The sequence below is a fragment of the Cupressus sempervirens genome, chromosome 5, assembly GCF_028749045.1.
Source record: "Cupressus sempervirens isolate cs-2001-9-10 chromosome 5, ASM2874904v1, whole genome shotgun sequence".
Classification (NCBI taxonomy): domain Eukaryota; kingdom Viridiplantae; phylum Streptophyta; class Pinopsida; order Cupressales; family Cupressaceae; genus Cupressus; species Cupressus sempervirens.
In genome coordinates, this window is record NC_143122.1 from 665,468,995 (window position 1) to 665,491,505 (window position 22,511).

General features: G+C 31.9%; 1 pseudogene; it reads right to left on the minus strand.

The window, feature by feature from the left end:
* Positions 1-3,636: 3,636 nt before the first annotated feature.
* Positions 3,637-8,101, minus strand: LOC149557671 (transcription factor MYB124-like; annotated as a pseudogene).
* Positions 8,102-22,511: the final 14,410 nt, after the last annotated feature.

A 22,511-nucleotide genomic window follows, 5' to 3' on the forward strand; every position in this document is an offset into this window, starting at 1 on the left:
TTTTGTTGAAAATTCCATATACCTTTAACACAAAATCGTTAACCTTTTGTTGTTCAAACACTGCTTTCTCTTATCACATTGAAGATTTACAATGACATACTATAGATGAAAACATTTAAATGGTAGAATATAAGAACTTTCCCATAAACATCACAACACATTTCTTGATCTTACACAACATCCTTATCCATCTTACACTATGTCATCAAATGCTTGTATAATTACATTTCTTCCTAAATAGACCTTGTCAAAACTATATTAAATTTTGCATTTAGAGGTTTTCCTTAACATCTTGCTGAAGATTGAAGATGTTTTATTCTACATGGGATATATTCATATGGCATCTAAATTTATTTATATTATATGTATCTCACATAGTTATTCAAACTTATGTGCACTTAATGCTAACAAATCTCCACAAACTGTGAAATATCTAACTATTGTTTATGGATGCCATTGTGCAATTTTTTTTGCATGAACATTTCAAATAACACTTTGTGATTCATCATTGGGATAAAAGAGAGCATAAGGAGAATAAAAAAAAAGAAATAACTATAATTTATATTCTCTATATAGGCTTATATATAAATGTGTGTGTGTGTGTGTGTGTATTTCACAAGTTTGGTGTCCAGATGTGACCAAACCCAAAAAATTACCCTACAAGCATACTCCCATGCCTAGATTAGAAATTTATAATTCCTAGTTTTTTTATTGGTGATTTCCATGGCATTCTTCTATAATATTTGTGCTCCCAACACATAGTTTGTGTGCTTTGAAAACATTGTATCAATAAATAAAAATTAAAACCACATAAATAAAAAAGAAAATATCACAACTCACCCTAACAAAAATGTCTTGACATATTGAGAAATAGAATTTAAAATCATATTTATACCATATTGCATTTGACCAAGTAGGCTTACCTTCTTAATAGTGTCCATCATAACACCCTTCACTATTATAGGCTTGCTGATCTCTTCTAGATGATCCACACAATATTGCATATGTTCCTTCAATTTTGAATTGCAAAATTTGATACAATGTTATTCATAATTTATGGCATGCTTAAAAGGGAAATATCTCCTTTACTTCTATTATATACATTAATATCTATAAAATTCATGATTGAAAAACAAAATATGAGGTTAAAATTTTAGTAAGAACCATGAAAAGAGAAACATAATTCAATATATGCATAAAGTCTTGTTTCCCTAGAGCTTGCAAATTGTCACATAAAATATTTCTAATTACATGTCAAAGTATCAAAATAGTTCCTCTAAGTCAAGTCTAACATGACATTGTCCTTTACAAAACTTGAATCCAATTTCATTATATTTTCTATCAATCACCAAAGTTCACAAATGGACACTTATCCAACTGATTCATTTTCAAAATCATTATTTCATCTATCATTATAATACTCTATATTAGCATATCCTGATTACATTACCTGTTTTTCAAGCAACTCCAAAATTATAGTTTCATACTAGGTCTTTTCTACCTATAATTTAAAACTTTCATTGGGAACACTAGATTTGATACATTCATTACATGATGTCTACTCATTTATATTAAAATTTTAAAATTGTTGAATAAAATTTAGGGGCCTACAATTACAAGAAGGCTCCTAAAGTTGTTAGTTAACACCTCTAGTATTTATTGCAAGTCCAGACATCAAGGAAAACATGTGTTCACTTGTACACAAGGTCATAGGTCAAAGGTCCTTTCCACATGCAAAGGTTTTTTTGGTTCATTTTTACACTCACGGGTTTAACACAATTACCAAAAAGAGTATGTTATTTTCTTGATCTCCAATAATTCATTGGACCAACTTCATTAGTCTTGATTTTTTTAAACCCCCTCCCCCCCAATCACTGACATGATTGATATCTCAATGATAGTTGAAGGTTCCATAGTTAACCCCTCTAGATTTGTTAATTGAAAAAATAAATTATGCATTTTTAAGCACAATGGTTATAGCTAGCATTAGTACAATAACCAATAACATTATAATTCTAAAATATTTTTCTCAATGGAAAATACAAATTATTAGATTACAAACCTTAGTGGGCTTGACACGTAGGCCAATCTCCAGTTGTTGCTTTAGCTGAGCTAGATTTTGAACTACTTAAAAAATGATGTTATTCAATGTGAAATTGAATAGAACCTACATATGTAGTAAATAAAAATGTGCTTGTTCTAGAATAACTATTATCCCTTTAGGAAAGCTTAAAACTTTAAAGAAGTAAGCTCTCCCAAACACACTATGTGTTAGAGATAGGTTATACTTCTCCAAAACTAAACTTATAAAAGTTTGTCTCAACACACTTAGGCCAAGTGATGAAATTGACAAATTTTCTTCATTTAGAACAATCCCAAATGCAACATCTATTGCATTGTATTCATCTAATGGCCTTAATTATATAATTTTCACCTATGCAAATTCAATAAATTTTAAATCAATCGACACATATACAAGCTTGGCTAAACTGAATAATTCTAAAATAATATGTAGGGCATACCTTTACATTTGGAACAGTTATTTCATCTCATATATCTGATTTGAGTTCCAAAATATTTTCTTTAACTACTAATAATGGTCTCTTAAGCATAAAGCTTTCTTGTAATTGAGCTACTGACACCAACTAAAATTCATCACAGTCAACATCTCACAAGTAGTAATGCAAATGGTTGTTGAAAAAGAAATTTATAGGTCATCCAATGTAGTTTCATTGATTTAAACCTAAAATCATAGATGCAAGTTTCACCTACATTAAAAATTCTTTCAAGGGATTAAATTTCCATACAAACCATTGAAAAAAGAAAATACCAAGCATATAATTAAGCAAGGGGCTCTCAAAAATCTATAAGGAGGACCATCCATCATAAAACAATTAACCAACCCTCCCTATGTATGCATGTATAGTGGTTAACCATTTCATTGTTGCAAAAGTAAACTAAAAATGTATGATAGTACAACTTGGAAAAACATAGGTGGAAAAAAACATGTTTTGATAGCCTTAAAAATTACTAGTACATAATGCTATAAATTAGCAATTGTGACCCACCAACACTCGTATTAATCAACAACAATATTCAAAACTTAATTAAATACATTGCTTGATTGTCCACATCTTTCTAGTCATGAGTGTAAATAGTTATTTCAACATTAGAGGAAATTTTTTCTAAAGTTAAAACTCATACCCACTTAAACCTCTATAGGATACATACCCAGTAATATGTTTCAAAGTTTTTATCTTTAATGGCTTAATGCTCATGGTCCATGGGTGGATTTCTTTATGGAAAACTTGTTAATTTTCCCAGGTTTAGTCATTGTGCTTTGGGGCTAGGACCAAAATGAACCAAAGAGAAGATTGGCAAGATTTAGTTTATACAAACTACCACTTAACAAGAACACCTTCATGTAACAAACATTCATGCACATGATTAGACTTTTGAGCTTGTATCCAAATTTATAATGCAATGCAGTTGTCTTCAACTATTTTTCTTTATAACTCTAAAGGTGATGCAAGTTTGTAGATTAATAAGTGTTACATTTATTAAGAATCAATCAGTGTTGCCTTAGTCGATTTATACAACTTTAAGTTTATTCTCAGATTTCAAAATATCCATTAACTAGAGTGGGATGGTTTTACTTACACTCTCTAAAAAATGTGGACTAGGAATCTCATCAATAGAAGACCAGAGGTATGGAATTACTTGTGTGGATGAGCAATACTCTGAGGTGATGGGAACAAGGCTCTCATCTTTTTATTCAGTTGTCTTAGATGAAAGTACTAAGACAAGAAAAAGAAACTAGATAAATCATATGATCAATCCTAGAAAGGGAAAAATTTGTGTATAACCACAATGCATATAACTTAACATGTTAAAGATATCATTAGTATATAACTACCATATTAATTGCAATTAAGCAAGAAGATCCATCCTCGCTGCCAGATGAGATTTGTTCCTATCCTTTAGTGTTGGTAGAGAAAGTTTGTAAACTTTATCCTTAGAGACAAAATTAGAGCTATCAGTCTAAAGTATGTTGAATTTGGGTGCTTTATACAAATTTGAGCCAACACTAAATTTAGTACTTGACTATATAATATTCTCACATGGTTCACATGGTTTGGGCAAGGAATTTATGTGAAGCAAGCATTATTTTATGAGAGACCAAGATCAAATTTAAAGTAAAAATAATCAAAATAAAATTTTGTTACCATTGCCCCTTTGAAGGAAAATGGGTTACATCTTGGCATTTCTCTTTACTTGTCATATCATTGTAAGGTGTTTAACCATTTCTTGTTGGGTTGAAATTTGGACTTCGATCTTTCATTTGATTGCCCACCATAAATAGACTATTTTTTCCTTCAATTAAGATTCCATTTGTGGCCTAAGCAATAAAAAGAAGACTATTTCAAGGAAAAATAGAAAAGAAAACTAAAACAATAAAAACATGTTGCTTTACCATTGTGCCATTTGCAGAGACCAAAAAACTAAGATTTGTTTTCTACTTAACTTCTAAATTTGAATGTTGAATTAAGTTATTTTATTTTCACACAAAACTCTGATATGTTCCCCTCTGTTAAAGTACTTCTTATGATAGGTTTCATTTTTATCAACTATGAAATTTTTTCAAGTGTAATAGCCAAGCATTGTGATATGTTGAAACTTAAAATCTTTTATAGAAAATAGGCAAGTGCATGCTTTGCAGATGCATCAAGGTATCTTAACTGTGATACTAAAATGACCTAGGGTGAAACTCTATCAAAAAATCTACTTATAAATCCCTATTAAAAAACTAATTATGTATAACCACATGTTATAGATGCACTAGACTTTACCTTCCAAGTATTTTCAATTTCCTAATTTGTTATTTCTGCATTTTGCCTTCGAGCTAGTGAGCTTAAAAGTTCTGCTTGCTAAGCCAAAGCTAAAATTCTTGAATCATCATTTTCCAAGAAGTTACTTGGTTCTTTGAAACTACAAGTAAATATAATACACATGAGTTTGATCAGAGTTACATGGCATGTAGCTTGCAAATTCTTAAAGTTTGATACTTTTGTCTTCCATTGTAAAATAATACTTTGTCAAATAGAATAATAGGGATTATTGTTAATTCCATCTAAAAATCTTGTTGCATTGAACCCTTAATTATAGAAAAAGAAAGATAAGGCCTTGAATGAGAAGGAAGTCTTGATTTCCTTGAGTTGATTGAGTTTTCATGAAATAAAATAAATAGAGGCCCTCTAGATTGGCGTATAGAATCTGGTTCTCCACCCTAGATTCCTAGTTTACTTATTGCACCTCCTTGAAATGTTCCTAAAATGGATTTGGTCCTTATTATATGCTCCTCTCTTTGAAGATTCATTCCCTCTATAGAGTTGAAAAATTGGTTTCTAAAACATAAGACAGAGATATTGAGATGGTAAGGCTTAGAAAGAACACCATGGGCAACTGTTGATGTTGAATCAACTTCATAAAATTGTACCTCATTTTTATAAAAAATATTTTTGAGTCTAATGTTTTCACAATAATTTGAAGCACAAACCTTTTATTAATAATGATAGCAATATCATCATCATTCTATGTGCATAATTTCCTTTTCTCTAGCTTTCTATGCAGTACATTGAATCAATTTTTGGCAGCATTGTCAGTCCTAGTCAAATCACAAAAAAATCAACTTTTGGTTGCACATAATTACCTAGATAAATTAAAATTTTCAAGTACATCTCATAGAATGATGATAACAAAAGTTACACAATAATTTGTGTGCAACAATAATTAGGATTATTGATCAATAGTGTAATACAGTACTTCTATATTAGTAATCAACATTAGATATTGCAATTCCTTCCTAAAGAGAATATATCCTATTTGTATATCATGGTCTTGAGAAAATTTATTACCTACCTACCTTGAACAACTTTTGTAATCTCTTTCCATCAATTGATAAAAACTTTATGCACCTGTATTGACAAAAGAATGATAATGTTATGAGGACTAAACTCCTACACCCAAACACAAATCATATTCACTAATATAAATTATTTTCTTCAATACTAAATTTATGTAGTGCCTACCCTCATTCACATCTTTTCTAGACTTATTGTTGCTATTATTATCAGACTTTGATGGACTAGTATTATGTTGATGGATTAGTGGTATTGTTTTGAGACTATCAAACATTATGTTATGGATTCAGTGGTTATATGATGAGATCATTTAGACTTTACATTTCATGCATACATGATGATCATTATATTGTTTTCAGCTATTATTTATGATTAGTTGGATGGTTATTATCTTATGTGTTTTATTATGGATACTTACCCCATACTTGCATGTGTATGGTGTGTGTGTTTTCTTATTGTATGGTGTTTCTGATGTGGTTAAGGAAGGGAGTCGTAGTCACCTGCATAGTCGAGATCTACACAATGCACCACTTCCTACCATTGTCTGTTTAGCTTAGCATTATATATATTGTATGTACATGCATGGTTTTTCTTCAAGTTGTAGGTACCGGGTATCGACTTCCCTGAATTGCCAGGATGAGCATACCCTATTATATTATCTCAATGATAAGAGAAGGGAGATAAATTCTCAAGTCCAAATCCCAAACCTTTAAGCCAATTTCCTTAGTAAGGTAGGACAAGTATCTGGATATTTTACCCACCGAATGTGTCAGATGACATAATTCATGATTTTTAACCCTTTAGACTGATTTTGTGTGAATTGCTCTATGATGGGTTTTCATATTTTATTTTGGAGGTCTATGGTGAATTTTCTATTAATTAAGTCTTAATAAATAGATTTAATTAATAAATTAATTATTTGAGGAAATTAATATAAAATATCATGTTATTTGATATTTTGATTATAATTAATTGAATGGGAATTAATTGAGGAAAAAGAATTAAATAAAAGAAAATTTAGAAAATTAAAATTAATAATAATAATAAAATAATAATAAAGTAATAAATAATAATAATAATAATAAAAGTTATAAAAATTAAAATGAAAGTCATAAAGATTTAAATAGAAATTATATAAAAAGTAAATTGGAGTTATAAGCTTGCATGGGAATTAATGCACTTTTCTATTTTTCATGTGCAAACAACACAGAGGTTAGTGCATCAATTAAGAACATGGTGTCTACAACCTTATGACCCATCTAGAAGGATGGAAAAGACCCATGCTTAGTTGGTGACACCTTCCAGCTGTTTCTAGAAGCACTCTAGATGTTTCCTGAAAGCTCTTTATATTCAGGCATTCATAGAGGCTTAGACATAGCGGTTGGAGTGCAAATTGGAGCATTGGAGCACTCGAGAACTCTGAAGAAGGGAGGAGCTTGCTCTGCGGGTTTTCTAAGGAAGAGCGATTTAGCATCAGAATTCGGGTAGATTCTTGCGATTTTACTTATGCTATTTCCGCATCATGCATTCCCTGTCTTCTTCGTGTCTTCCATATGTCTTTTGAGGAATTTCATAATTTATTGTGCATTCTCAATATGGGTAGTTAAAATTTATTTGAGAATCTTTATATGCATAGATCTGAAAAGAATACGGGGCTAGGCTTGAATTGTAGCCAGATTCAATAGAAAATTGTTGAGAAAATTTAGAGAGTAAATATTTATAGGAAACTCATAAAATTATATATATTCTTTGTGAAAATATATATATATATAATTCAGATCTGCATTTTCGCATATAAATATATATTGTCTAAAATTTTACATATATTTATACACACACACACACACACACACACACACACACACACACACACACACACACACACACACACACACACACACACACACACACATATATATATATAATTGGAAGTCGAGCGAATTATCGTAGTAAATACTCATTTAAATGCATTGCGATTTGCAATTTCATTTTGGGAAAACGTTATTAAAAACGTTGTATCAAAAAAATGTTTTAAAAAAAAAGTATTCATTATGATGCTGGGCGGGCGCGTATTCCATACCCCACCCACCGCAAGCCTGTGAGATCGCAAGGTACCTGCGACCGCAATGTACCTGCGGTGCAGTTGCATTGGTGGCCTGCGCGATTTTAATAAATCGCATTATGATTAAGTTTGGTTCTAAATTATAAAAAGTTTTATTTGAAATGTTATTTCATATGATATTTGAATATGAATTTCAATTTTGATCTTAATGTTGCATTGTTATTAATTATTAAATGTAATTTTATATATATATATATATATATATAAAATTATTAATTTATAAATAATTATTATGTTTAAAAGATTGAATTAATGGGTTATGTTTTTAAAAAGATCATTGATTTAAAATATGAATTTATCAATTATTAATAAATGAAGAGATATTAATAATTAACTTAATTAAATTTAGTTTAATTAAGGTTAATTATTAGAACGTGTTATGAGTCAAAGTTTTGAAATACGCAAATTCTGTTGATAATATTGAATTCATTGGAAATGTCATTTTCAAACAAAGTTTACATAAACAAAATATTATTAGATCAATTAGAAAATTGAGTCTAATGGTTTTGGGGAGAAACTTTTATCTATCAAACAAATACATGGGTTAGGTAAAACATGAAATTTCTCCACTTGATATCTAAGTTGGAAAACGTAAACTAGAAACCTCCACATTTAATTCAAGTATGTAATTTTAGCAAAACCAAAACATGTGTTTACATTGTGTATTCTTTTGCTGTTGTTTTGGGTTTTGGGTTCACTAGTGTTGACCAATTATAGGACATCTACCAGAGGCTTGGGAGTTATGTGATTGTGATGTCATGATGATGTTTTAATCTCAATCTTTATAAACCCAACCATGGTTATGTGATGGAATTCTCTATGTATTGTTCGTAATTACTGATTGTTATAGTTGAGATTCTTATGTATGAGATACTTGACTTAACCATTATTTTTGGTCATCGATCAGTTATCCTTGGTTATTTTCTAGTCGCCATGATGGGACTAAAATGTGGATTTATTCTTGATGATGTCATGTTGTGACATGTTTGACTCAACCATTTTTGGAGTCTTCGATCAATATGATTGAGATATATTTTGGTTATTGAGAACCATTGGATACTTTTGATTATCAGTGATGCTTCAGTTGCCAATAGAGAGCTGTTGTGATCATGATTTTCTATGGATGCTTGCTTATGGAGATTTGATGGTTTTATGCATATTTGATGATTTTATTATGGATTATCTTTTGTGATTTTGAGATTTATGATTCCATGAGCATTAGGGTAGGATATCTGCATGTAGTGACGGGAAGTGGCTTGCAATGGGGGCCGGGGCCCTAAGAGGTTGCCCGGGTAACTCATTGTAAGTTGGATTAATAAGTGATAACATTCACACCTAATACTAACTGAATGAACCTAAAAAGATAAGTGTTTTGTTCTCGCCCATCCCTTGAGTGCTTGTACAAGCTAGGATGGGAGTAGTGAGAACACATGGTTGCGACCTTGCATTCCGTAGTATGCCTCGTCAGTATGAGAGGATAGTAGTGGCCACATGAGATCAGTATGGACCTGTGGAGTTTAGCTAACTGCCAGGATAACTTGTATGTGATAATTGCGATGACACTTTCCCGCTTGCATAGTAGGTTCCTACATGTCATTGTGTGCCTCTGGGAATTAGATGTCGGATTTTGTGTTTGGAACCTTTGAGTTAGTATACTTTTAGGAATCTTGGACTTATGGAGATTTGTGCTATGTGATTTTGATAGCCTGTTTGGGACTTGAGATTATCTCCTTAGCATGGTGGGAGTGGACCACTTAGGTACCACGCGGTCGGGTGGTAGTGTATTTTCCACTCTTATCATTTGAGATTCATTGAGACATCGTGGCTAATGCATCCTTCATGATGGTGGATATGTATCCTTTTCATTGATGATTAGCATATGTTAGATGATGTTATCTTATGCTTTTATTTGCATGTTAGATTACTTTCTACATATGATGTTGTATAAATTAGGAGTGACATTCCTATTATGTTAGTACCGATGATCTCTTCGATAATTTGGAATGTTACGCACGGAGGGATGGCTAGGATCCACGATGGTCTAATGATGCTATTAACGGTTGGGAGGAACCGTGCACTTATTTTATTATGTTTGATCTTTAAAGAATGTAATCTGATTATATATGTTATGTTTACTTTTAGATGGACATTACTATTGCTTCCGTTATTGTGCATAATTTATACGTGGTATTTACTTTCATGAAAAGAAAAGAAAAATGCTACCAAATTTAGTGAAATTCTAGGTTAATTATTTGGATCCCTTGGCGGGGCATTACAATTTACAAGTTCAATCATTGATTCAAAGGGCTTTAATTCATAAAAATTTGATGGTATTAAGAGTGTTCATCATTCCATAGTGCTATGAGTACATAGTATGCACCTCACTACTCTAAAATAATATCCAATTTGTTATTTGAAGTTTACCTCAAACAAGATCGTGTCCTCTTATGGTGACCAGCCACCTTTTTTGTAAGGTGTATTCAAGCATGTGTTCCACCTACAATAAAAATAATCCAAACTTCATCTAACCATCATTTTCATCAAATTTCTTCATTAACTAAGCTAATAATGATTAAGATTCAAAGTATCATGTGCTTAAACTTCACAATCCTCATTGTCTACCTATTTTATTCCCCAACTAAGATGCAATGAAAGACCACCTATATTCACAACATGAGAATTATATTTTGATATATTATCATACAATAATGTGCTTCAAATCATGATGATTGAAACAAACATTTAGAAAGAGAGATAAGAGAGATTTCTCATTATTAATTGGATAAGAAATGAAAGACTTAACTAAAATCATATGTACCACATTATCATAATGGGGAACTTCATAATAGATTGTGAACAAGTTTGGCAATGCAACTCTAAAAGAATGTTATCCACTAAATGGAAATACCACAGCCTACAAGTAGACTTCCTTTGCAAAATTGTACATGCAAACTAGAAACAAAAAACTATCATGTCTAGGAAAAAGTAAAATAGCCTTAAAATCAAACAAGAGAGGCTTGAGCCCATTAAATTTATCAAGATGCTTTTTAGATGTGTAATTGTGTAGAAACAAGGTCTACCACATTGGCCTAAAAAATAAATTATGTACGTCAAGAAAAATGATTTCTATAGAAATTGATGTCTCTTTTAGTATTCTTTGTAACACTTTCATATATGAGAAGGGCAAGACATAACATAAAAGTTTGGTTTAGAAACCACAATCTCTGGGATTAGGACCCACCCTAGGTGTTGCCCACTTGTTGTTTGATATTGTATTAGCCATGAATTTTCTTTCTTATTATATGAAGGTATGGATATAAGCATATTTTAATTTCTCTAAATCATACGTTTATTCTTTGTGCATTCTTTCTTTAAGTGGTCAATGTTTCAATGTATTAGAACTATTTTTTAAAGATGGTAAGTTGTAAAGGGACCTTAAATTATATTCATAGTCTAGGTCTTAGACAGTAATCTTATCTAGCAATCTAGTTTATGTTGGCCATATTTTGGAAGATGAGATTTCTATCTAATAGAGAAATGAAAGCTCTTGAGCGATGATTTAGTGTATCTGTTATTTAAGTTTCTATAATAAGTTCTCTAAGAGGATGTGAAGCATTATTGTTTATTATGTAGGACATAATCTGGTAAATTCTTTTTATTTTTCTCTTCCTAGATTTAGTAATATTGTATGTTTCACTTTATTTATTCATTTTATAGGAGATTGAATCTATGTCAATAGAATCAAAAAAGTACTTGAACTATATTAGTGAGGTTAATGCCATTTAGAATTCCTCAACAACTATACAAACCAACACATCTACTGATGACAATAGAAATGTTATTCAAATGCAAAATGGAATACAAATGAGAAATGCTAGTTGTTCCTAGGTAACCCTCCATTTGAAACAATTTATGTCAAAGAAGAGGAATTGAAGAAAGTAACCCTTGACAAGTATCTTCATATAAAGTCTGGAATATCAAGTAGGGAAGATTGGAATGAAAGCCCTCTAGGGACATGTAAAAATTTAGAAAAATAAGAGCAACATTCACATGAAATTTAGTCTATGGAAAATGAAATTCCTAATGGAATATTGGGAAATTAAATACATTCAAATTATGTGCAAGAAAAATAATTCCTAATTCCACATCTTATTTCTGGTAGTGATCATAGTTTTGGTGGTTTGTATATGCGGATAGCTAATGATGCTGCACATAATACACCTAGAACTATTGGTTTATGAAAGCCTATTATCAATAAATATAGTGTTCAAAAGAACAAAAAGATAGTGAAAATGTATTTGAATCTACAAAGCTTAGGTCCTCAATGTATAGGTTCAAGAATTACCAAGAATCCTTACCAGTAAAAGTCTCCATTGAACTGTTTTCCATGTAAGAAGACATAATCATTTCTTAAGTGGAAGATTAGAATGTTGTAGGTGTGCCTTAATTTAATATCCATTTAAGTGGCTACAAATGATGATATGACTTTCAAATATGTTCATATTCTTTCTATTTTTTTCCTTGTGGGAAGAAAAGGGAATAATGACATTCCTAGATGAAACTTTGGTGGGTTTAAACATCGTATTGTCCAGAGTTGAAAGGGAAAAATGTGCAGTACAATTCGTAGCAAGAGAAGCTATGAAAACTCATAAAGTTGCTTTTGTAGAAGAATCCTAGGGTTGTATCCTAGTGGCGATAGGGTTGTAATAATGTTGTTTAAATTTTTGTGTTGTAAACTATCACTAATGTAGCACCCTATAACACTTGAGGATTGATTTTTTGTTCAAATTTTTTTCCTTTTTTGTGTAGAATTTCCTTGTGGATTAACTATAAAGGAGTTGAAAAAAGTAGATTCAAAGGCATTAGAAGCTCTTATTGAGGCAATAGCACTTGGTGTGATTATGAAGAATAACCCAAGCACTTTGAATCATTCATGTGAAGGAGTGAGTCCTCATAATGAAGAAGGCATAAGTAATACCATAACTGCATCTTTTGAAACTGTATTTGAGGTGAACAAAGAAGTCTCAATAGCTATTAAGGTTTCTTTTAGGAGACTGTATCAATGTTTTGATTCAACCATATTAGATATAGTAATGGTTGATGAATGCAAGTCTAGTATCTATAACGAAGATGCACTAGGTGTTTCTAGCATTGATGAATCAAAAATTATCAAGGGTTTGGATGAAAAGGATGGCTTGCATAAAGGATGATTCAAAACTGACACTCATCTTGGTTTTGTATTGAATGAAGAGAAAGATAACTACAGTTCGCCAAATACTGAACATGAAGTTGATAAGTTACCACTGGAAAGAAAAATATTTAAAGAGATTCCATCAAATATTGAAGAATCTAAGTATTTAGTGAAACTAATGGTGGGATGAAACTCCTCATCACTAAAGAACTTACATCTCTATAACAAGTAGTGTCTACTTGTGGATTGGATTCTTTTCTAAAAGAACAAAAAGTGGAAGTAACTGACAATTATGGCCTTGTAGATATACTAGTTAAGCATGTATCTCATCTAGAGGTAGAAAAGGTTGCAACTTCTAAGTCTATTATCTTATCTAGAGCTTCTACAAAGAAAATTTGTGTAGAAAATATACCTGATTTAGGGAGTGTACTTGTAAAGAATAAATCAAAGTAATCAAAAATGAACTTCATAATAATAAATTATGTTTTTTTATTTTTTTTCTGTAGAAAATTATGAGAACTTGGACACCGATGTTTGAGATAAAGCTAAGTGCATTATGTAGAAGTGATATCTGGTGAGGAGGAGCACAATTGGAACCCAAGGTAGAAAAATGTGAACTTGGATTAAAAATAAAAAAGGTAAACATTCAAGGGGAAAAGGGTGAATATTCAAGAATGCACATGCAATTTTGTCAAGTGCTCCTAAATATTATATTTTTTAAAGGGGGGAATTTGAAGTGGTATGATGTTATAATTCTAATCTACAAGGGCAAATATGTCTTAATATTTAATATTATATTTTATCATAAATGTCCTTTTTAGCTGAAGGTGGCCATGACAATAATAACATCCATATTTCTAGAGATAAAGATCTCTATCATAGCTACAATCTCCAAAATGTTTGACCCATTAAATCATGACAATTTTTTTTGGAAAGGATAATTTTTCTTCAAGACATGGTAATCTATTCACACACCTGGGCTCAAGTGTTTACTCGACCACACATAGCTATACCAATTTCTATCTGTAGATTCTAGAAACTCTTTTATGAACAGACTGCTTTTACAAAATTGTTCACAACTCACTCATTTCTCAATAAATATCAATCAAAATTTAAGTGAAATTTTTTTTACTAAATGAACTTTCTAACCATATGGAATTTACATAGTAATCCTTCCATACAAGAGAGATCAAAGCTCTGCAACATGAGAAAACTTAGAATTTACCAAATTGTGACATTGTTTGTCAATGTTAGTACATCATCAAAACCCTTGGAAACCTTCCTTAAAAAAACCATCAAACTCTGGATTATGAAAATATAACTTAAAATACAAAATTGCACAAAGTTATATGCATTTTCACCATGGAAAATTAAAGATATGAATTTTTATAGGGTCTCTAGTTACCTTATGAAAAATTCTCAAAAATGTTGCAAACGAAATGTGATTCATAAATATTTCCAATAAATTCAATAAGAGGTCATAAAAAATATGTACATGCCTCTGCCATGTGTTGCAACTAGACTGTTACTGGAAATTCTTAAGATTGAGGTCACTAAATCAACCATAACTTTAAAAGTACTTTATAAAATTCCTAAAAATTGATTCAAATGGAAGGTATTTGTATTTCCTATGCTTATTAATCATTCACATATCAGTTTTAATCCATAAAATTCCATGGATGACTTTTATAGTCACAAAACTTTGGAAATGCAAGAATAATTGATTTCTTATTATGCTTCTCTTCTATTATCCAAAGTCCATACAATCTTCCCTCCAAAACCTCAGATCTAATCATAAAATCATTGAATCATGTTTAAATAACTCTAATGGGCTTGTTGGACTAGTCACAACTAATCCAAACTAATCTTAAACTGATTTTTGACAATATTTTGTAAAGTTGCCATTTTTGCAACTTGATAACTTTTTGACAATTTGACAACTTTTTACCTATCTTGCAAATATGACCCCAAAACATGATGATTGACTCTAATACATTTAAACTAGGACCAAACAAGTCTAATTACATTAATTCAACCCATTTTCCCCATTTTTCCAACATTTGACCATGGTTGACCTATTGATCATTACAATGCCATTTTGGCTTATTAGTATTACAATATAACTTCAAATTGCTACAAATATCAACCAGATGATCCAAAACAAATTATTGCATGTTTGATTGCCAACTTTGAATCAAAACATAAAAGTTGGACTCCTTTAACCAACAGGTGCTCTGCACCACTTAGCAACATAATTATGTATTTCATCAAGTCAAAAAACACCTAGAATGGTATTTCTACTCTTCTAAATACTCATTAATGCACAACAATTTAATCATCTCACTTGTCAAAAGTTAATAATTGTATCTCCACAAGGCCTCTTTGATGTCACCATATTCTATGTTGTGTTTAACTGTACATATTATCAACCAAAAGGCATAATGATATCAAAAAAAAAAATTGGACGATAAGCCAAACAAGAAACAAGCATGGTATTTGAGAATCTTACATCCATGTCACAAAACTAGAAAAGATAAGGATTACAACAGTTTGAGCCCTTCCTAGGCCTATTGTGCAGTGAACATAAATAGTACCCCCCTTTGAGATTGCCCACTGTAAATAATTTACTATCTTTGCCAGCATCTTAAACATAAAGAATATGGATTAAAATCATGTACTTGTAATTTCAATAACAAGGAATTAGCTCCAAAATGTTGATACATAAATGGAAGCATGGACAGACTTGAATATCAACCAATAGAAATGCCCTTCCTAGGCCTATTGTGCAGTGAACATAAATAGTACCCCCCTTTGAGATTGCCCACTATAAATAATTTACTATCTTTGGTAGCATCTTAAACATAAATAATATGGATCAAAATCATGTACTTGTAATTTCAATAACAAGGAATTAGCTCCAAAATGTTGATACATAAATGGAAGCATGGACAGACTTGAATATCAACCAATAGAAACTCAATGATTATGGGAGCTCAATTAGAAATCAATTATTTTAATGTCCTAAAATGAGTCAAGTAGGTCAAAGAAACTAAAAAATTATAGAATGTCACATTTACTAGGTAGATATGCCAAAATTACAAACCTGAACATCAAAATTATAGAATTAAAGCTAGTCTTAAATCAAGTAAACAAAGACAACTCAATGTTAGATTAGAAAATACTAAATAAAACATTGTACACAAACTTATGTACTAAAAATAACTCCTATAAAAGGAAAATCTAATTTAAACAAACACAAAATAGGCATATGAGATATGCATGGGCAGCAACCCAATACAACTGAGCTATAGCCAAAAAGTGATATATTGAACATGGGACCTATTAAATCCTATAGTGGTGTTTCTTCTAGAAACAATGAGGGGTAAGAAAAGAGCATGTCCAAGGGTTCTTATCCCTATATCACAAAGGAAGCATACATTGATATGACCTCATTTTCTTCTATATTAGTCAGTCAAAAAAATTGAGCTGCAATATAAAATAAGAATAATATATATCACCATTATTCAAAACTTGGACTCAACAATAACTCAACTAATGGACCATTTTCATTAAACTTTAGATTTGATATCCATTTGAAAAACTGTTAGTAAGTATTCCTTTGCACAATTAAATGAAAGATTTATTTCAGCAGTATTAACAAAATATAGATTTCTACTAATAGCTAATAAAATTTTCAAAAATTAAGGGAAAACCAATGCAACCTTTCAAATAACTTTTTGAGTTTGCAAAGAAACAATTGTAAGTACTTGTGAGTCCATGCCAAAAGATTAACTAGTTTCTCCTTTCTATATGTTATCAAATTCACATCTCATGTTTTTCTCTACCTTTTTGCATGTTAATTTAAGTTTCTTTTTTATTTTATATTACTTTTAGATTCATCAAGGTTTAGACCAACTTAGATGAAATTTGGATATGGTGAGTTTTTACTAACATGTAGAAAATACCATATCAATTTGATGTTTAATTATTGATTTGTTGTATAGGTGGGAAGAAATGAACACACTAGTAAAATATTACTTCCAACTTTAATTACCAAGAGTTAATCTCCCTTTCTCATTTCTTTTGTTTTGAATCATACAAACATGGAGCATTAGTTCCATAATATGTTTCCCTTCAAGTGATTCACTATTACTACTTTACTCTATTCCTTTGAAGACAACACAAAATGAAACGTGTAACGATGAACTTCATAATTTTAAGGAGCTCCCTTAAAATAAGCCTAAAGTATAGAGGTATCTTCATTATGTATTACAAATAGACAAAAAACAAAACCTATATTTTAGTCCCAAGTTAAACCATCAAGGAAAATGGTTATTCAACAGTTCTGCCCAAGACAAAAGAATTTATGTTTTATGTCTAACACAAAAAATATAATCTATGGGAAGAAAAATCACTTTCAACTCCCCTGGCTAAAAGCAGAGGATAGAAGAAAATGTATGCAAAAAAGGATTGAAATTAGGGGAAAAAAACATACAAATCAGAAAATTGAATGAAAGAAATTTTCTACAAACCTATAATCACATACTTGAAGAAAACAACAATACAAAAACTTGTGATTGTCAATAAAGCTATTCAATCTAATGAACATACGATCATAGTTCCTAGACTCAGACTCAATGCAAACTTGGAAAGGTTAACCCAACTCAACAATCACAAAAAAAAAAGGGCAAAAATTGGTCAAGACTTGGCAAAGTGAGAACACAATAACATCATTAAATAGAAGTTGATTATTCAAATCTTGTTTCATGCACCCTTTATTAAATAGAAACACAATAACATCATCAAATAGAAGCTAATTTGATCACATAAACAAATTTACATCAATCACATTAGTATACACTTTGAAGTTAAACACATCTACTACATAAATATTCTCTAAATATATACCAAACTTGTGGAATACAAAATCCATGGCATAAATTGTTCCAAATAAACTACAAGTTTGTGGCCTTGATTCTTGGAGTAAGAATCCTTCCTCAAATGAAACTAATGTTTTGATTAAGTAAAAATAGGTTTTAAAGGACCTGAAACCTTTACATCAACATAGTTCTAGAGATGAACATGAGAGAAGAACAACAAAGAAAAGTATCCAAAAACAACATGAAACAGACCTCAAAAAACATTTAAGAGGTCATACAAGACAAAGCTGGAAAGGATAGCAAAAAGAACAACAAAGGAATAGCAACTGACCAGCTAAGGAGTATTTATTAGTTCAACAGCCCGATCCACCAGAGTGTGCATGGTTTTAGTAGTAGCCTTCACCTCATCTTTCTTATTGGTTTCCTCAATCTTCTTTGAGTGGGCTTGGGTACATTTACTTGGTCCCTAAGTATTAGCCCCTAGAGGGGAATCCTTGCCCTTAATAGCCTCATTCTTCTTCAAGAAATTACTCACATTGTCCACCAATTGTTTAACTTTTTTATCCATATTACCCATCTTGGTTTCAAGTTTGGACACCTTCTCTTGAATGTTGTTGATATCCTTATCCATATCCCTTTGTTTAGCTTCCATCACTGGAATCTTACACATGAGATTTTTCACTTCTTCAGCATTCCCTATGACCTCCAAAAGCTTATCAATGTGTTGTCCTAAAGTTCTTTCCCCTCTGTACATTTTACTAAGTTGTTCTATTTCCTTACTCAGTAGCAACATTTTATGCTTGAGGATACCCATCTCCTTTTGAATAGAACTAGTGTTGCCGAATATGCCCTTAGAAGACCCTTGCCCACCATCAACTTTATCACCCAAATCTAACATGGACCCCTATTCACCATCATCTCCATAGTCAGATTCCCCACTCTTCTTAGTATCATATTTATCCTTTTGTCACCACAAGGAATTTCTTTTCCTCTCCATCCATTGAGCTAGAGGATCATCATTAGAAGGAGGAGAGACCTACTCATCTTGACATCCTTTACCCTTTCCTTTTCTTCCACTCCTCTTTTTGTAATAATCTCTGACAATTTCCTCGAAAAAGTCACTTTCTCAGTCTCGATCAAAATATTCCTCCTCAACATTCTTTTTCTTCTTTTTAGAGCTACCATCTGAGCTTTTTTTCAAGCTAACTAGATCCCCTTCAGCTTCAGCTTGCATCTTAGAGTCATAGCCCTTATCCTAAATACTCCCTTTTGTATCCTGATGAGCTCCTTTCAAGGTTCTAGGTTTTAGAACATTTTTGGATTTTAGCAATTTCATAATCAAAACCATGAGACCCTCATGGTAGACATGCTTGCCAGTTGGGTCCTTCTAGATGGCCTAGGTAGATATCGTAAGAGATTGCAAAAGATAGAAAGGAAAATTTACCCTAACATCATGTCAAAAATGGTTTGCCAACATAAAGTGGTATCCATACAATTTTGTAAATCTTCCATCTAGAGTCAAGTATTCCATAATCACAAAGAGCACAAAATTCCAAGGATGAGAAATAGAGGCCAAGTTATAATACGAGTTACCTATTTTAACTAGATGATTTCTCTCTTGTTCTATCTCCAAAAAGTTATCAATCACCTTATCTGAGAGATTCCTCTCCCTATAAAAATTCATCTAATTCATATCCAGCCCTGTAGCCTCAGCAATGACCTCTCCCATGACATCCATTCATTGGCTCCCGACCAACACCAAGTCGTCCTTCCATAATTTAACAAATTGGTGTGTGATTATAGGGTTATTTCCTTTGAGTCTCTCCATATAAATAGTGAAATTTTCGTGCCTAAAAATGTCCCACACCTCTAGCTTATTCTTCCACTCTACGCAACTAGGTGGTTCCACTCATTTCCTCTTTCACCCCATAATCTCTATGCCTAATTCACTGGTTTGCTTGCTCTGAAAAGCAAACTCCACTACTAAAATGATGAGGGGAAGAAACAACCAAAAATTCATGCAAACTGCCCACATTCCTAAAAATTATAACCCACCTCACTCCAAAGGAGTTAATCTCATAATTCACTGACAGCATCATAATTAAAGGATTTTTGTTGAGATCTCCATTTATCATGTTTAACATGATCATGGCCATCTGGAGGTAATGTATCATATGACTCCCATATGATTTTATGATCATTACAACACACCACCTTTGAAGCCCAATCAACTAAACCATTGGCTTCCCTATAGTTATTGGATATTATGCAATTTTTGGAACGAATTAATAATGTTAAAAGCCTTATATATAATATTGCTAATAGTCCAGGAAGGTGGATTGATTTTATTTAAATAATTAATGATGTTGAGGGAATCACCTTCAATCCATATATTCTTCAAATTCAAACCTTTAGCATAAATAAGACCGTGAAGAGTAGTAGAAGCTTTAGCAACGTGATTAGTTTGGCTCCCTAATGGTATGGCCATACCACCAACAAAGTCACCCTTAGAATTTCTAATCACAACTCCACATCTAGTAGTGCTCAAGTTCCCTTTCGAGACCCCATCAAAGTTACTCTTAAACCAATTTATTAGAGGAAAATCCCATCTTGCATTATCCCTTGGGTTAGGATCCTTGTATTCATATTCAAACTCCTTATATTCCAATTATTAAGCACCCCAACTTCCCACTCATTACAAGGTTGTTGTCCAGTACCACAAATTTTAATGTTTTCAATCAAAAGGACCTTAACTTTGTGGAAAATCTGAGTAGGATTGGATTCAACCCCTTTGTCATTATGTTCCTTCCATATGCCCTAGCACAGATAAGGAAGAATAAAATCCCAAAATTTGATAATCAAAGAATTCTTGGAAGGATCCTTCCAACTAGAAAAGAATAGCCGGATGGTAGCATGGGAAACCCAATCCACATTCATTGAACTCCAAATTTTATCCCAAACCTTCTTTGTAAAGGGGAAATGTAGCATAATATGATCCATCGATTCCCCATCATTCTTGTAGAGAACACAGTATTTAACAATAATGAAACCTCTCTTCTTAAGATTGTCAAGAGTTAATATTTTTTTTTACAAAAGAATCCAAAAGAAGATATTAACTTTGGGAGGCATACCTTTCACCCAAGCCTTAGCCCAACAAGGTTCATCATGATCCTTAAAAGAATTAGTGAAGGCTAAAGAAATAGAGTACATACCACTGGGATTGGCTTTCCAAATTAGAGCATCCTCTTCATGGTTCAGATAGCAAGTATTCAAGCATTTAACAAGCTCTACCAAATTTAAATCCACCCTAAGAAGATTCACCCACAAATCATCCTTCCAATAATCACTGACCAAAGTACCAAATTAATTCTTGCACTACTCCATATACCCATCCTACCTTGGGTCATCACAAAGGGGGTAATCCAAGATCCATATATCTTCCCAAAAAAGGACTCTCATTCCATTTCCCACCTTCCATTTTACCCCTTTCATTAAGATATGTTTAAATTTCTAAGCAATCTTCCATATCAGAGAAACCCCTTGATCAACATCAAAATACAGAAAATGTTGAAAATCAAAGTGATCCCTATTATATTTATTAGCCCAAATATTCCTCCATTCCCCATCTTCCTTGTGCCATCTCCAAAGTAGTTTAGCCAGTAAGAGTTTATTCATAATAGAAATCCTTCACAAACCAAGCCCACCCTTCCTGCTGGAAATACATACATTCTCCCAAGCAATAAGAGGAAGTCTCTTTTTAGTCTCCATACTAGTCCACAAGAAAGTCTTCTATATTTTCTCAATAGAAAGTGCAAACTTTCTTAGAATTTTAAAAACACTCAAAGCATTAAGTGGGACACTTTGAAGGATAAATTTTAAAACAATAACCTTCCCAGCCTGATTGAGGAGAGATCCCTTCTAAATAGCAAGTTTCAAGTGTGTTTTATCAATCAAAGAATTCCAAAAGTTGTCAGGAGGGGTTAATCCCAATGGTAACCCCAAATAGGTTCTTGGCAAAGAGCCACTCTCACAACCAATAATCCTTTTAATCTTTTATTGTCCTGCTTCACTAACATTGATAAAGTAAATCACACTTTTACTCCAATTAATGGTTTGACTAGTGGCTTCACCATAATTAATCAACACCTTCTTAATGTTCCTAGCATTTCTCATTGAAGCCTCCCCCTTGACAATAGATTCATCCACAAATTGTTGGTGCAAGCACATGAGAGCAGAAGAAGAAGGGTTGAGACCACAAAATCTCTTTTCATCACCATATTATTCACAAATCTTCCTAGGCACTCAGCCAAGATAATAAAAAGAATTAGAGAAATCAGGTATCCCTATCTTAGGCCCCTTGAAGCCTTAAAGAAGGAGGTTGGGGAACCATTAACAAG